Consider the following 17,799-nt stretch of genomic DNA (forward strand, 5'->3'; position numbering starts at 1 on the left):
CCTCAAACAGGTCTACAACTGGAGCCTGGACAATCAGAGCGTTTACCGCTCTGTTTCCTCATCTATAAAATGGGATAATAATACCGGTTTCACTGAGCTGGTGAACACATCAAACGTATAAAGAGGGATTAGCATAGTGCCTGGCACCTGTTAAGGTCTCAGTGAGAGATGGCTATTCGTATTATTGCTGCTTTTGTCCCAGAGCCCCCATGGTTACTTGACTTAGTCTCTCTATCACTCAGAAATGGTAACTGGGGGGAAAACAAAGTTTTTGAGTTTACTCTTACCAGGGAACACAGGACAAAGTGAGGACAGTGGCCGCCAACTAAGCTGGTATGCAGGAGACTACCCAGTTAGCCAGGGGGCCGCCTCCCCACCCAGCCCCCACTGCAGGGTCACCAGTCTGGGAGTCAGGTGTGGCCCTGGATGTGCCTGCATGCAGTCATATGCCTTCCTGGGGCCCCAGGAAAGGCGCCAAGGGGCTTCAGCCTCAGCTGTAGGTTAGCGACACTGGAGAGAGGACTCCCAGCCAGACACACCTGGAGGAAAGCAGCCACCCAACCTTTCCCGTCCTTAGATTGAGAAAGCGCCTGTGAGAGAGATGCAGAGGAAAAAAGACACAGAAGGTACTTACCGGGAGGCCGGGTCTTCCAGCAGGACCCTGAAATCAAGAGGGAAAGAGTGACGTTTAGGAAGGCTAGAGTACCGTGTAATAGTATCTGACGGTTCCAAAGTCCAACTAGCTGTGTGACCTTGGAGTCACCCGTGCTCTACGAGCCTCTGTGATTTTATGAACCAAATGAAGAGAGGGCCGTAATCCCTAAGCTTGCTTTCAGTTCCAGCATGGCTTCACTCACTCACTCCTTCACTCCTTCACTCACTCAGAAGAGCAGTCAGCAGCGGTCTCCTCTGTCCCAGGCCCAGGGCAGGTGCAGGGAACAGAAAGACAAGAATGTCCCTACATATCTGTCCCTGAAGGGTCTTCAGGGCTCTGGGCCTCCCCAGCATGTCCCCTCCCTCTGAGCCTCTGCGCCTTAGTGTCCCTTACTCATGCGCGCTGGCTCTGGCCTGGGGAAGGGCCTGAGGGCTTGGCCGTTGGTCTTCCCTGCTCTAGCACACAGGAAAAGCCAGACGCCAGCACTGAGGGAGCCGGTCTGCCTGGGACACTTCTGCTGGACCTGCCCTATCTGGGCCAATGGACCGTGACCATGGAGCAGGGGGTGGGAAGGGGTAGGGGCCTCTCCAGGGGGCCTCTTCCCCTCTGTTGGGATGGTGAGGGTGGTAGTGGGACTTCCTTCCTTTAAGGTCTCTAACTGGCTCCAGGCCACCCTCCCTACAATGAGTCGGCACTGGGGGTGAGGTGGCCGGTTGGACCCCACCCCGCGTGGCTCCGGGAGCCTGCCTTCACTGACCACAGCCATGTCTTTCTCAAACCCTTTATTTATAACCCGAGACTCCTGCCTAGCACAATTCTGGGTGTAGACTAAAGACGCCATATGATGGATCTGAAATCCCATTGAAAAGAGGAAAACAGTCAACAAAGTGACGATCATAACAGTTATTCTCATCGTATATGCACAGGAGGCGGCTCAGAAACAAAGCAGCTTCTGAGAAAGTCATGTGTTTTTCACTCTGGCCCTCAGCTTCCAGATGGATCTGACACAAGAAGGTGGCCAAGACACTGCTCTAGGAGCTGCCTGGTGGGGTGTCGTGGGGCACCGTGCACAGGGGTAGGGCCACCTGGAGGGAGCTTCTGGAGCCGAGCCCCCACCCTGGCGCGGCCGGGGCCGGGGGTCAGGAGAGATGGGGTCTTGGTAAGAGAGAAAGAAGCGGGCTTTAGTTAAGAGCAGGGCTCTGGAGTCGGCCCCGCCTGGCTGTCACTTACTCGTTGGTGACTTAGGGCAAGTTGCTTGGCCTCCCTGTACCTAGGTTGCCTCATCTTGTAAATGGGAGAGCAATCATATCTACCTCTTGGGAGTGAATGAGATAACGTGTGTGGAGCACTCAGCACAGGCGCCGGCATGGAGCGAGCACTAAGTATCGCGATCATTAGAAGAGGAGAGGACTGGCCGGGAGGTGCGTGGAGCGGGCTCTGGTCTCTCCCTCCAGAGGCTCTGCCATCAGGTGCGTTTCTCTCCTTCCTGATCTTCCCATAAACCCACGGCAGCCACAGGAGTGGGTCTCAGGGTGCCCACCCGGAGATAAGTCTGTCCACTGCAGGGCTGCTGAGGCAACGCAGGCAGTGGCAGGGATCACGCCCCCTGCCCCTACCCCACCCTCACTCCTCGTTCCTGAGGACCTCCAGGAGGCAGAGGGTGCAGTGATGCCCCCGCACACAACCAAGCTCGGGGCACACTGGTCAGTGGCCCCGTGGGCACAGGGCCCAGGCCCAGCCTTTCACTCTGCTGGGTTTTGCCCCTAGGGCACGAAAACATAAGCTCCCGAGGCAAGCAGGGCACTTTCTGTTTTGTTCACGGATGTGTCCCCAGTGCCTTAAGAAGTGCTGAGCTCTTAGTAGGTCTGTAACTCATGTCTGTGAACAAATGAACCTGAGGGCGGGTACCACAAACCTGGGAATGCAGGCCCTTCTTTCCCAGCTCCACAAGGACAGCTTGGGCACCCAGTGTCCTCCTCAAACCACAGCTGTGATGCTGAGCCAATCCCTCTTCCTGGCATTTCTAAATGCTATCAGAGAGTGGGCCAACAAGGGGCGGCCGCCTCCCTCCTGTCCCAGGAGGCAGACAGGCCTGCGGAGGGTTCCCAGCCTCACACAGGGGGTCTAACCCGGACAGGGACAGAGGGGCAGTTTACCAACTGCACCTGTGTACTGACCACTGACATCACCTGCACACGGGAGGAATTCTCTAGGGTCTAAGCGCCAGGGAAATCTGTGCTTCACCCAACCGCCAGGGGCGCTCCCACCTTACTGCCCCCTGGCTCTTGCAACAACTCTGCTTCTCTCTTTGCTCTGACCAACAGGAAGCTCAAAGCTGAGTCTGTGGCTCATCTGCCCAGGAGGTTGGGGTGTCATCAGCTCTGGATTCTCCTTGTTTTCTTGCTTCTGCTCTCCACACCCCCTCCATTGTTTCTTTATCTAGTTTGTAAATCACCCCAAAATGTTTCTTGGAATAAGGTGGGGTAGAAATAAAGTGAAATAGTAAATTAATTAATAAAAATACAAAGAATAATAATTTCCTCTGAAAATTAAAGACTTGTCAGAATCTTTGGGGATCATCTAGGGAAGTCTTCTGTTTCTAGAATTTAAATGAGTTAATACATTCTAAATGGAAAAAATATGTACAAACACACATTTATATCTGTATGCATCATATGTATATATAGACACATATACATACACATAATATATATATATATTCCTTACAACACCTGGATGAGGCAGATACTATTGCTATTCCCATTTTACAGATGAGGAAACTGAGGCACAGAGAGGTAAAGTAATTTGTCCAAGGTCACACAGCTAGAAGTGGCAGAGCCAGGATCCAGACCCAGGCATCTTGGCTCCAGAGTCTATGCTTGTAATCACTCTACTACACTGCGTCCATAAAAACACAACAGTGGGGCTTCCCTGGTGGTGCAGTGGTTAAGAATCCACCTGCCAACGCAGGGGACGTGGGTTCGATCCCTGGGCCGGGAAGATCCCACATGCCACGGAGCAACTAAGCCCATGTGCCACAACTACTGAGTCTGCACTCTAGAGCCTGTGAGCCACAACTACTGAGCCTATGTGCTGCAACTACTGAAGCCCACGTGCCTAGAGCCCCCATGGCTCTGCAATAAGAGAAGCCACCGCAATGAGAAACCGGCACACCACAACGAAGAATAGTCCCCGCTCTGCACAACTACAGAAAGCACATGCACAGCAACAAAGACTCAACGCAGCCAACGATAAAATAAACAATAAAATAAACGTTTAAAAAATAAATTAAAAAAACAACATCAACAACAAAAAACACAACAGTGCCTAACACATAGTAAGGAACACTTCCAACCAGGGATGGCAGCTGGACATCATATATTCCCTTATACTCCTTCAGAGAAAGAGATATGCATACTTCCCTTGGTCATCTGTTTCAGCCTCGCAGTTCCCATAATTAAGAAAGTCTCTCTTAAATCTAGTGCAGGAACAGCCAGCAACTGTCAGCTTGAGTGCGGACTCCAGGGGATTGGTAGTGACTGAGTACAGCACTCTGTTAATAAGCCTCCTAACTGATTAGCAATGTCTGCCCTGGGCAGGAGGGGTGGGCAGTGGTGGGTCCCACTGCTCAGATGATTCCTGCTGCTACTTAAATCCATCCTCCATGGTTGTGTTCTCTAGGCACTGACCACAGGAACCAGACTCACCCCTGAAAAACACCCAGAGGGTGGCAGACAGGCATTGCGACCAGGTGCCATCTCCTTCTCCCTGCCTCTGGCCTGCAGTGGTCTTCCTTTGCAGGAAGCAGAGAGAATGGGCTAGGGGGTGATTCCCACGCTGGCCAGTTTCCCACTTCCTCCTCATCCTGCCTTGCGGTTTCAGCCAGAGTTGGGTGAAGACTCAGGCGTCTTCTACTTCAGGCTGAGAATTCAGGGACGCTACCCGGGCTCCTCTCCCTCACTCCATGGGAGTGGTGGCTGGGTGGGCAGGCACTGTGAGGAAAGGCTCATACCCACCACCACCCCTCATTTGCTCCCGCACTGCAGAGCCCCCAGCACTACCCTCCCTGGCTGGGGACAGTTGTGGGCTGAGGTCGGTAGACGCTCTCGGGACACTGCATTCCCGGTGAGGGCAGCCCTCAAGTCAGGCAGGGACCCGGAGCCGACTCTGGTTAGCCCCACAGCTTGGCTGTGGGGACGAGGTACATGGGGGAGGTCCGTGGAGTGGGGGAGGTGAGGACTCTCTTCGGCTTTGTCACAAAAGAAGGGGAAAAGCAGCCCGTTTCCAGCAGGTGGTCCGTCGACGTTTCCTATGGCAGAGTTTATTTTGGAAGATTGATGACAGGAATTGTGATCTGACATCCAAAACATGCATGATAAATCATCCTTCCTCCTTTCGGCGAATGACAGGATTTTCCTCTCTGTGACTGAGCAGCGAGCGAACTGGGCTGGATCGTCAACCGGGGTTCATTGTGCCTTTCAGGACACGGATGGAATGAACATCACGGTCTTATTACAAATGGGGCCGCTGCTCTCGCCGGTACAGATCAAGAGAACGGCTATGGAAATGACTTCTCTGAGGAAGGGATGACGATAGGGCTGCTTTCAGGATCCTTGAGAAAGATCTGATGCGGAGGGCTCGGCCCTTTCAACTCCAATCCCCAGCTCCCCTGGCGACCTCCGGGCCTTTTGTTGGGATATCAAATGCTGTCCTCAGAAGACACGCTCCTGTTCTCTGGATCCATTACTTCGGGGAGACAGTCTCCTCGAGCTCTTCTCAGGTTCTCTGGAAATGACTCGGCTCCCCCGTCCTGCCCTGGGCTTTAGGGAGATGCCAGGGGAAGGAGCCCGACAGGCTGCCTCTAATTTGTGTTATTTCCCAATCTAACCAGCTGACATCATTCTCTTTACGTAAAAACACCACCACCACCAACAACCACCACCTGCCTGAAGTGACTTGGCCAGATGGAGCTGCCCGCACAGCAGTGCGGACACCACGGCCTCAGGAGCAGTCCATGCTTAGAGCCGCTCACCGACCTGTTTCCTGAAAGGGCAGGGGATTTTCAAGGACCAGACCTGAGTAGAGTTTCTCTCTTTCTTCTTTCTAGTACCTGGTGCTTCTTTGACTCCACTTGCCTCTTTGGAGCATAAAGGAGGAGGCTAACAATAGGGCAAGCCAGCATTTCAGTTGCACCTGGGACGGGCTTTGCCCTGGGCACAGCCACGGTTTGGCCCTGGAGGGAGCAGAGGTGGGTGGAAAGCAGAAGGACGGCTGTGTCCACCTTCTGGAGGGACCCTGCAGACTTCAGGGGAGGGTGTAGGGGGCTCAGTCCCACCCCCCAGGGCCCGGTTACCAGCAGGGAGCAAGGCCTTTCAGGCGTGTGAGACCAGGCTTCGCTGGAGTACTTACAGGCGGTCCTGAAAGAGAGAGAGAGAAAGCCAGGGTCAGTGTCACTGCCACAAGGGCTGCTTAGAAGCAGCGTCTAGGAATTCTTCTGCTGAGGGGTTTCCATCTGGTCTTCGAAGTCTGTATTTTCCCGGCCCACTGACACCAATATAATCTCTTCCCCCTTTATTTCATGTCCGTATTTTCATCATTGGGTGAGAAATCCAGAGGCCTGGGCCCTAGGTGCAGCCGGCCTGGGGCCCTAGCTTCCTGAATGGTCCCTTCCACACCTCAGCTTTCGGCCCCCAAAAACGGGCTCCGTGGGACCCACCCCCAGCTCGGGCACACGGTGGCTTTGCCGAACATGGGGCTCTGGGCACCCAGGCACTTCGCCTGGGCTCAGAGTGTTACGGGACCTGGAGACCGCGACTACAGCACGCCCGTTGTCTCTCCACGCTCCCACGAAATGCCACGGAAAACAGGCAGGAAGAGCAGGGGCCGAAGGAGGTTTCTGCCTGGGTTCCCTGCCTGATGTCTATCAGGCTTGTCCTGGTTTCTGTTAAGCTGAGTCGGGCTTTCTGCCCTCCTGGGTCCGCTGCCCACTCCCTCTTTCTCACCACCCAGCTCTGTGCCCCTGCCCCAGCCTCCCTCCAGCCTCTCTCCTTTCTCTCCTCCTCCTTGTGGCCATTCTCCCTCCTCCCTCCCACAGACCTTAGCGAGAGCACTATCTCATTACTGACAACAGCGGAGAATTACAAATTCAAATGTTCCGCAAAGGGGGCAGGAGGATGGGTGGCGCAGTAAGGGAGAGAAAAAAGCAGCAGCTGAAAGATAGCGAACTGAAAGGCATTTCTGCAAACATGAGTCACCAAAGCCCCAGGGCCCGTGGGATTCCCAGCTAGCCCCGGTGCGTCTGCCCAGCCCCTGGTGACCTGGCCACGTTAACACAGCTGCTACTCTCGTCGCTTCTTTTATGCTCGGCCAATAAAGACGCCTTATGTTTCTCCTTGCTCCTCACGTTCCCAAAGCCAGCTTCCTTCTCTCCGCCTGCATCTGCCTGCTTCTCCACCCTGGTCCCCTTCCAGGAGGAAACAGCCTTTCATGCTGGCCTCTGTCAAGCCATCACGTTACGGGGGAACAAAATGTTTTAAATTAAAAGGAAAAAAAAAAAAAGAGTCAAGAGGTGTACTGTTTGGGCAAGGAGGCCCCAGGCAGGCCGACAGTGAGGTTTCAGAACAGTGAGAGGGAGGGAGGTCAAGGGAGGAGGGGACATCTGGGACCTATTAGGCTGAGGGGCAGCGGAATGTCACCCAGAATCTGAAAATATCCCCCGAGTGCACTTGCCAGAGGGGCCAGCCCAGCTGGGAAGTCCGTGCCTCCTGGCCAGGGGAAGTGTCCTCGTGAGAAACAGGCTGGTGACAAAGTTCAGTCCACGGGAATTTGGGGATGGTTTTGCCACATGGAGAGCAGATGTCCTGCACCCGCTGGGCTCCCAGTGCACATACTCTTGCGGGGGGCAGGGGTCGGGGGGCATGGGTCCCTGGTGACACAGCAGAGCCCCAGTGATGGCCCTGCCTGCTGTTAGGAGCCTTGGCCGCACAGCTATCACCAGATGTTGCCAGGCACCCAGCATGAGACTTAGCACTCAACCGGGTCCCTGAAGGGCAGTTTGCTGGGTCCTCCCAGGTGAGGTAAATCCTACTGACGATTTCAAGGGTTTTTATAAATCCCCATCACCACCACTGCACACACCTCTGTGGTCCTCACTGTGAGCCAGGCACAATTCTAAGTGTTTTCCACTACAGAGTAGATTCTGTTATGCCCATCTTATAGATGAGGAAACTGAGGCACAGAAAGGCTGAGCTATTCCCCCAAAGACAAGGCGCTAGTAACCGGCAGAGCTCCTGACTCTTCCTCTCACGACCTCTCTCCACGCCTCTCACTCAAAAAGCAACTCACCTGACCCCCCAGTCACCCGCAGACCTGTTCCCTCTCCAGCGCTCTCCCTGGATGCCTCTTGTGTTCAGCCTCTGGCTCCTCTCTTAGGACCCAACCTCTTATCCCTCTTTTACAGGCCCCTTTTTCTGATGCAAGGGAATTTGGCTCTGCCAAGCTCTTCCAGGCTGGCGTTCTTTCACCTGTCACTCACACAGACTTCAGGATGGGAAAAGCCCATGTGTTAGTTGATTCCGTACCTTAGGAAGGGGAAGAGGGATAGAGGAGTTATCAATAAAGACTGTTTCTATCACTAACATTTTTTTCCCCGATTAATGATGATTGTCAAGGGTCCCCCTGGAAAATCTTTAGGCCCCTTGGAAAATCTAACTGCTGCCCTGTCCTGCTAGCTGCCATTAGACCTCTGGATTTCAGAGCAGATGTTTCACCTGGAGCTGCATTCAATGCCCAGCAGCTCTAAGGTGGCCAGGGAGCCGATGGTTTTGGGAAATCAGTAGTGCTTTGATGTCACTGGTTAGCTTCCCAAGTAGGTCACTTGGCCACGCTCAGTAACATGGCTATTAACTGACTGGTCACCCTGGCCAAGCACCAAAAGATACAGTCACCCCAAGACATGGCCAAGTACCCACTGAATGGATGGAGAAACAGAAGCCCAGGGTAACTGCATAGATGGGTGACACGGATGGGACCAGAACCCAGGTCTCCTGAATCCCTCTCCAGGGGTCTTCCTAACAAACTACAGTGTCTCTCATGGCCTGTGTAGCTAATCCCCTCATCTACCACCTCAGTGAAGCCACTGCTTCCCTTCCCAGGGATTGGCTGACCTCCTCCAGTTAAGGTAGTCACGTTCCTCCTGAAGAGAAACATAGGGATGGATTCCAGTAAAGAATCCCAGGTAGCGTTCTACACCACACCTTTCTTTCGACCATTTGTTAGCATGTTCATTTACTCATTCAGCCCCGGTGATGGCCCTGCCTGCTGTTAGCTGCCTTGGCTGCACAGGTATTTACATAAACAAACATTTAATGAACGCCTGCTGTGTGTCAATTTCTGTGCTGGGCTATGGTTCTATAAAAATGAATAAGGCACAGTCCTTGCCCTCTGAGGAAGGAAAACTTCATTTTTTAAGCACCTGACATCTAGCAGGCCTGATGCTCTAGTGATACAGAGATGAATAACTCATTTCCTCCCGTGGAGAAATCAACACTTTCCTATGTCAGAGAGCTGGAGAGATTCCAGAGACGAGAACTAAAACCAACAAAAGGATTTAAGGGAGAAAGGTTTGCTGTAGGAGGATTCACCCATTCATTCATTCATTCATTCATTCAATTGATAACACTTACCGAGTGCCTATGACGTGGCAGACATAATGCTAAATACAGTCATTATAACAGCACATTCAATCCTTGTAACAACCACATGAGGTTGGCGTTATCCTCGTTTCACAGATGAAGAACCTGAGGCTTAGAGGTTAAGTAACCTGCCTAAGGTGGTCTCCCTTTCTTAAATGGCAGCATCTGTTATTTTTTTTAGCTTTAATTTCCATGAAGCAGAGCCTGGGTTTAAACTTGGTCTCTCACCCGGAAGCCTGTGCTCTCCAGACTGGAGGTCATGAAGGTCATCAGGCTGGGTGGGGCCCCTCCCCTCCCTTTCCTTCCACGGCCCCTCCCCTCTCCCCCCTGCCCTACCCCCACACAGAGGGCTCTGCCCCGTCCAGACCTTGGATCCAGTCCTTGTCCTGGACAGAGAAGTAAAGAACCACAGAGTGTGCCCGGGTTCAACGTCATATGAGCCGTGATCTGACTCTGCTTGACTCCTGGGCTCCCGGCAGCTGGGGTCCTAGCCCCGACCCACGCTGCCTGGTGCCTGCTGCCAGGCTGCCTGCAGCTGACCACCTGCCACTCGGCTCTGCCACGTGCCGACCCACCCATCCTGCCAGGACAGATGCTCTGCATCCCAGGCTCTCTGAGGATCTGGCTAACAACTGTGCCTGTCACACTCCGTCTGCTGGAACATGGGTTCTCAACCAGGATCGATTTTGCCCCTCAGGAAACAGTTGGCAATATCTGGAGACATTTTTGATTGCTACAACTGGGAGGCTGCTCTGGTCTCTAGTGGGTGAGGCTAGGGGTACCGCTAAACATCCTACAATGCACAGGCAGCTTCCGGCAACAATGCCTTATCTGGCCCAAAGTGTCAGTACTGCCAAGAGTGAGAAATCCTGCACTGGACTAACAGAAATGGTCCTGTCTCTGGGCTCCCCATGTGCCTGCAGTCCTGCCTGTGCTCCTAGGTCGAGGCCTGGCTGTCATCCCACCTGTGGTTTGCCAACATTGGGGATCTTCTGCTATAGGTTGGTCTGGTCTGCCTCCACTCAAGATCTTGTTAGGACAAATAATAATTCATGTATTGAGCAGTTATTCTGTGCCTGACACTATGCAAAGAACTTTATGTACCGCCCAACAAACCAGTGAAGTAGCTATTATTACTATTAGTCCCATTCTACAGATGGAAAAGCTGAGGCCCAGAGAGATTAAGCATGTGTTCATGGTCGCAGAGCTCATGTGTGCTTGAGCTGGTACTCGAACCCAGGCCTGCAGGACACTACTGTGGTGTGAACACAGTTTGGTACAACCTTCCAGGATCATGGGGCCCCGTGCCTGAAGGAGGCACACACACGTAGGATAAATAAAGCGAGCAACCACTGCCTTGAGGAGTGGCAAAGGAGGGAAACACTAGTATCTCAAAAACCATGGAGAGAAATTCATCAGTGACAGGAGTGATGGCCTGTTAAGGGAAACTGAACGAGCTTTGAGGCAGCCTCTGCCCTTTGAGGCTGACATCAAAGAGAACAGGAAGCCTTCCTCCCGTGCAGCCCCATGGTGGGGATACTGGCTTTCCAGGGAGGGTCACGGCAGATTTCTGGGCAGAGTGTCTGGATTTGGTGCCCCAGGAGCATGTCTGACAAATTATGCTTTGTGACCAATGCTTCCACGTATCTTAGTTCATGGAGCTTCACCACAACCCAACTCCCATTTTACAGATGAGGAAACTGAGGCTCAGGAGGGATGTTATTTGCCTATGGTACATGGCTGGTAAGGGATCCTGAATTCTAGTCCAGTGCCCTTCCTGGAACAGCTCACCACTGGCAGAGCTTTAAGGGGTGGCAGTCTTTACAGTTCTTAGAAAAAAATATGCAAATACTCAGAGGGTGTCTTGTGAGGGCCGACTGTGCTCATCTCTTCCCAACTCTGCGTTCAGCGACTTCACATTGGCAGCTAGAAATCAGCCACGGTGGGAGGATTCACACCACAGAAATTGGCAAAAGCTACAAAGCAGCCTCACTGTGACCCCAAGAGCCAACTGTTAAGCATTTTCAAGCACACTGCGACTCTGATCTGTCCCATGATGATGTCAGCCCTAAGACATCCCCAGACCTTTCCAGCTCAGGCTGATGGAGAGTAACAGGTCCTGAGAGGGGTTGGCAGCAGCTAAAATCACACCCACCACACTCTCTACTCCTGCACTCGTGGCAGACATTGCTAATCAATCACAGCTAGGCTTCCCCCAATGCACTTTGGCAAGGCTTCACAATTTTTTCCAACCTGGTCACTATCAATCTGCAGAAGCTGACACATGAGATGAAATCTATTAGTCCTTTTGGAACTAGAGCTGTTTGGGGGGTGAGACACAGGGAAACAAGTAGGCAAAGTACGAGGGTCATTTTCTGACTTACCAGGGAGGACTGGGCTAGACTTGAGGGGCAGCAGATGTAGAGAGGTGGATTCCCCAGCTGTACTTCATGCCAGGGGTAGGAACTAGCATTAATTACAGCCCTCTCTCCCCATCCCCATCCAGTTGTCACGACTGGCAGAGGGACTGGGGAGGTATGAACAGAAAAGGAAAAAGAGCCAGCAACATCCCTTCCGGTTTAGTTCCTGTCCTGGCCCCAGGAGGTCCCCAGATGACCTACTGCTGCCACATCTGGAGCCACCGGAGGGCAACTCAAGTGGTCACCTTCCTGCAGACACCATGGAAGTCGGCTTCCCACCTGATTGGGTTCAGGGCCAGCTCCAGGGGCTCCTGGACCCCTCTGCCCTTGGCAAAGCTCTCCCTTCACCCTTCATGACCTTGCTCCTCATCTTCTTTGGTGAGGGCCTGGGGACAGGTGGAGGCGGTGGGACGGGGGAGGTTCAGGTGCCTTGCACTGCACTTCTGGACGTGGAGGGGGGTGCCTGGGTAGCAGACTCTCTCCTTGTCTCCCCAGCACCCGTCCTCCCTTCCTCCTTCCTACAGAACCCCGATTTTGTTCTAGTCTCCGCACACTCTTCACCCAGTGCTGTGTCTCCAGGGAAGCCAGTCCCAGGCCTAGCTGGGAATGGGTGAGGGTAAGTGTCTGGGGCCAGGAACCCTCGAGAAGATGACTCTGGGTGGGGGTTAAGTCTGCGCAGGCAAAGAGGAAGCCCACGGCCAAGGATGCTGAGGGACGGAACATCCCATGCCAACCACCTCAGTTCCCACCACCCCAGACTCCCACATGCCTGGTGATGGGGAAGTAGCCCTGAGGCTCTAGGAAATGGCCACGAGGGCTGCTGGCCGGCAGGAGGCCACAGACAGGGAGAGTAGGAGTGGGGACCTGGCTGCAGGGGCTCTGCCCAGGGGACAGAGAGCAGCACCAGCAGAATGGACAATGGATCCAACCAAAGATGGCCGGAGGCCAAAGATGGCCACACCTGTGTCCCCTCCCCAGCATCACGAAAGCTGTAATCCTGGGAGGATGAGAGAGAAGGGGACGGTGTCTTGAACCGACCAAGTGATGAGACTGAAGGGCTAAGTATTAAACAGGAAGTGGCTGAGTTTCTCTGGGTTATTTCTCTCCCTCTCAGCAGAGGCAGGGGCTTGAGAGCAAAGCTGAGCGCAGTATTAGGAGGGGAAGACGACTGTGTCTTTGCACATGTGAGCTGTGTCCACTTCATGCTCCCTGCATGAGTGTTTATTGTTAAAAACATCTGCTCAGCACCAGCCACGTGTTGGGATGCTGTGCTGGATGCTGTGAAAGGCAGACACCGCCCCTGTTCCCGGGGGCTCTTCTAGCTCAGGAGGTGCCTCCCCACTCCAAGTGACACCCAGATACTCCATCCCTCGGCTGGAGCTTCTGGCCAGCTCCTTCCTCAAGACTGAAGCCAGGAACCCCCAGAGTCAGACTGCGCCTGTCCCCCTGGGCTCAGGTGCCAGACCCTGACTTCTGTTCAGATTAGAGCCGGGTTTGCTGTGTGTCTTGGAGGGATGCTGTCCTCTCTCCCTCAGGCTGCCTCCCACCTGGCGAGCTCCTGCCTGGGGTGCCATGTGGCTGCACTGGGCTGTCCCATGGACACTCAGCCTTCCACCCTCTCAAGGCTCTTGTTTTATCTTTCCTTCTTTGATCCACAAAACAACCCTGAAAGATTGGAGCAGGTGTCAGTGGCCCCATTTTATGGGCGGGGGGCTGAGGTACAGGCAGGGGAAGTGCTGCCCAGCAAACTCCGGTCTCCACCTTTGGCTGCAGCCCCTGAGCAGCTGGCTCGCCTGCAGACTTGGGTGCAATGACCAGTGAGTGCACTGGAAGCGGCAGGTGGTCTTAACAAGACCCTTGATTGCCACCCTCCTCCCACCCCCCTGTACTCGAGCCCTGAGCCGGGGCTTGCTTTTTTCCTTCGGTTGTCACATGGGTCCTGCAGGAGGACGAGCCTCTGTGGCACCACACCTCTGACCCCAGACCTTCTTCCTGACACCGGATCTGGCCACCGTATCCTGCCACCGTATCAGATGTTCCTGTGGCAGGCCCTGCTCGGGGCAGCTCAAACGTCACAGCTCTGCTGGCTGGGCCCCAGCAAGCAACTACAGGAGGGGGAGAGGGGAGGGGTTGGCCAAGGGTCGAGACCCTGGTGAGACCCACATGGGATGCTACCACCACCACCCGCCCCTCCCCCGCCCCCAGCCCAGAGGCTTGGGAGAGGCCACAGGCTTCATAGGTCTTATCTTTACAACCAGGCCTGTACCTTCCAAGGATGACCTTTTCTGTTATATTAAAGTCACAGTTATTGACAACCCACTATGGGGCTGGCATCCTGAGTCTTTTGTCTCATATTGTCATAAACACTAATATTTATTAAGTATTCACCAACCTCTATCAAGAGCAGAGCATGTTATAGATCGTCTCATCTACTTTTCACAATAGCCCTGCAAGGGAACACTACTATTATCCACATCTAACAGATGAGGAAACTGAGGCAGAGAGGTTACATTAGCTGCCCATGGTCGTACAACTGGATCCCAGGGATGTCCTTTGCTGCAAAGCTATGCGTTACCTCACTGAATACCCTGACAGGCAGTGCTATTATTGCTTCACTTTACAGATGGGCTCTTGAGGCACAGAGAAGTTTAATAATTTGTCCAAAGTCACACAGCTGTAAGAAGCAGAGCTGGCATTTGGAATCACTTATACCCTAAAGCTTTCCTTTTTAACCCCTACATTTATTGCTTCCGTGAAAGCAAATGAATCAGCAAGACTTAGGTGGTAGGGTGAGAGGGCTAGACTGTTGAGAATGAAAATCTCCAATAAGTCCTTTCTAGTCCCTTTGAGGACCGTGTGGCCTCATCCGTGGTCTAACTTCAGACCACTCCCATCTCTCTTTAAGCTGGCTCCCCGAGTGCCCCCATGGAGGACTGATTGTTAACCCCACTGAGACACAGCCTGTCTGAGCAAGAACTACAGCCAGCCGCACGCACACTGGGTCTCATGGCTTCATTCTTCCTTTCTTTATTTAGAAGTAGTGGGATAGAAACTTGACAACTTGCACTTTTCACTTATCAAACTGGGCTCCTGCCCAGAATCATGGGTGAGAGCATGGGCTTTGGAGCCGAACAGTCACAGGTTAAAATTCCAACTTGTTAGCTGTGTGACCTTGGGCAAGTTGCTTAACCTCTCTGAATTCCGGTGTGTTTTTCTGTAAAATGGGGGTAATGATAGTATCTACCTTGTTAGAGTTCAAGGAGTAAATGAGAGAATACAAGTAAAAGGTTTAACACTGTTCCTTAGAGTAAGCATATAGTAAACGATAGCTGGGATGATTACTATGGTTATGAACTTGGAAAAAATGACATCCTAGCCCAGAAAGGTATACCTCCCTCCATCCTAATCGTAAGTACGGCTAACACAGAGAGCTCTTGCCATGTGCCAGGCACCGTTCTTAGCGTCTTATGGACATGACCATATTCAGCCCTTACTAGCCTTATAAGATGGACACCTTTATGACCCTCATTTTACACTGAGGCACAGAGAGGTGGTGTGTCCTGCATAGGGTCACAACTGGCAAGGGGAAGGCCGACTCCAGGGCCCAGGCTGTTAGCCTCCATGCTGCACTGCCTCCCAGATGAGCCCCCGAAACTCTGGAAGCCACGAAGAACAAACAGGCAGGGGTCAGCGTAAGCTAAGATAAGCAGAGCAGGATGGATAGGGCTGGGCTGCCATTTGAATAAACTAGTACAGATGAAAGTCACCAGCGTTGAACCTGTGGGGAAAATTACGTATTTTCTTGCTTCCTTGGGCCCCGACACTTCCAGGTTGGGGTCAGAATCAGAAGTCCTGAGTGAGGAAATCTTGGGATAGGTCTTGCTGATAGAGATTGCAGGCCCAACTCTGCAGATTGAGGCCAAGGGCAGGCATTGTTCTCTGGCAGCCAGTTTCCTGGAGTGGCCTCCGGCACAGGGCAGAGGGGCTGGGCTGCCTGAGCACCGATGGGGGCAGGGCGCCCAGGGAATGGGGAGAGGTTTTCTATCAAGATACCTCCTGCATTGTCGTGGTGGAAATCAGTCAGGGCTGGGGCACCCCTCAGACTCTGCTGGCTCTGACCCCTATTTTGATAAGGATCTGGAGCCTCACTTGAACTTGTCGCCCTTGACTGAATCTCCAAGAAGCAGTGAGATTCCCTCACAGCTCTGGAGAGATCTCCCAAGGAGAGTTACTTCCTGCACCACCCCCACCTCTCACCTTGGGTCCTTCCCAAGAAGTCGGCAGTTGTGCAAGCGATGTTCCCTTGCCACATCCAAAAGGCACGCAGAGTTCTCCAGCAAAGATCACAGCATGTACCAGCTCCACACCACCTCCTCCAGGCAGTTGGCTTTGATTTACCACAACCCCAGAGTACTATGCATAATTCTCTCCAAGCCCTCAAAATATTCAGTTAGTTATTGTTCTCATTTCTATATGAGAATGCTGATTCCATGTTTTTCTTTCTTGTCTTTTCTATTAGACTGTACGATTTCTGATGGGTGCAATAATTCATTCTTCGGTCACTGTTCTAAGAGAAGTTGAGGGAGATTAGATGCTGTCAACTCCAATGCCTATGAAAAGCCAGACAAGCAATACATGAATGAAGCAGGCCAGGTGTAGTGCAATAGGGAGTGGTAGAGACTGTGGCAAAGTGCTAAGGGCTTGCTTGTGTGCCTAAAATGGAGTTACTGCCTATCAGTTCAACCACGTACTGCCAGGTGGGGATGCAGACACACTATTGTCAGATCTTGAAAATAGTCAAGAAAAGCCAAAATTGGATATTTTCTGCAAAATCTTCTGATTTCTAAACGTTGATACTAACTTAAAAATTTTTTTTTAAACTACTCTGCAAGCCAAACAAAGCTGCATTTGGTCCTCAAGCTGCTAATTCACAATACATAACCTCCGGAAGCCTTCCAGGCCTGATGTGTTCCAGTTCCACAGCCCAGGATATGTGCTCCGTAGATCCTTGCTGAGGACATGAATAGGTGGATGGGTGCGTCCACTGGTTAACACCAAGCTAGAGGTCTATGAAGAAACAGTGTCCTAACAGCATCTGCAAACTGAGCTTATGTTTGAGAGTTAGCTTTAACCAAGTGCGGAAGTGTTTAGTTATGCCAACTTCAAGCATGTTTATGTCCCTCCCCCTTTGCCTCCTTCCTCCTGCTGGGCGTGGAAGCCCAGAGCTGAAGACTAGCACTGAACAAGGCCTGAGCATCAGGGTGGCAGGTGAGTTAAAAAGCTGAGTTTTACTCACACTTGGAGGTAAAGCAGGGTTATGTTGAGCAGAGACTGAGATTAACAATTAGCGAGGTGCCTAATTGCCCTGGGTATCTATTTTTCTTAAATCTTACTTTAAATTGTACGCAATTAAAAATATATACTGTGATGAACAATTAATAAATGTTAATGTTTGGAAATAATACAGAGTGTTTTGCCTTATAATAGCATAATCAAGTGGAAAATTTGTTTGTCTCTGTCTCTTAATTAATCATGTCTCAAGCAGCTGTGCTATCTGCCCACAAGGTCATGGTTAGGGCGTGCACATGTACTTGTGGGCCTGTTAGCCGTGATGAAATAGTTACATAGCCTCAGGGGCAGCAGCCTGGCAATCTGGCATGAGCCTTCTTCCATGCCACCTGCCTGGATGGTACCACCAAACCCACTGAACAGGACAACTGCTAGTGTGTGACAGGCAGTAGACTAAGCACTTCTTATTCACTATTTCCAATCCTCATAACACAACTTATCTGCACGTATTCTCATTTACAGATGAAACACCAAGGTTCAGTAAGGTTAAACAGATCTTCCAAGCTCAAATAGCTAACAAATGATGGAGGTGGGATTCTCTCCTGGGTCCATCAGACTGCAAAGTCCATCCTCTTTCCACACCAGCACGCTGCCTAAAGAACCGGGCACATCCACTCTTCCTTAAACGGGACAGAACTGTTTAGTACCCAGGATGCTCCAGGAAAGTACTGGCAGGGTTGAG

The sequence above is a fragment of the Hippopotamus amphibius genome, chromosome 5, assembly GCF_030028045.1.
Source record: "Hippopotamus amphibius kiboko isolate mHipAmp2 chromosome 5, mHipAmp2.hap2, whole genome shotgun sequence".
Taxonomy (NCBI): Eukaryota; Metazoa; Chordata; class Mammalia; order Artiodactyla; family Hippopotamidae; genus Hippopotamus; species Hippopotamus amphibius.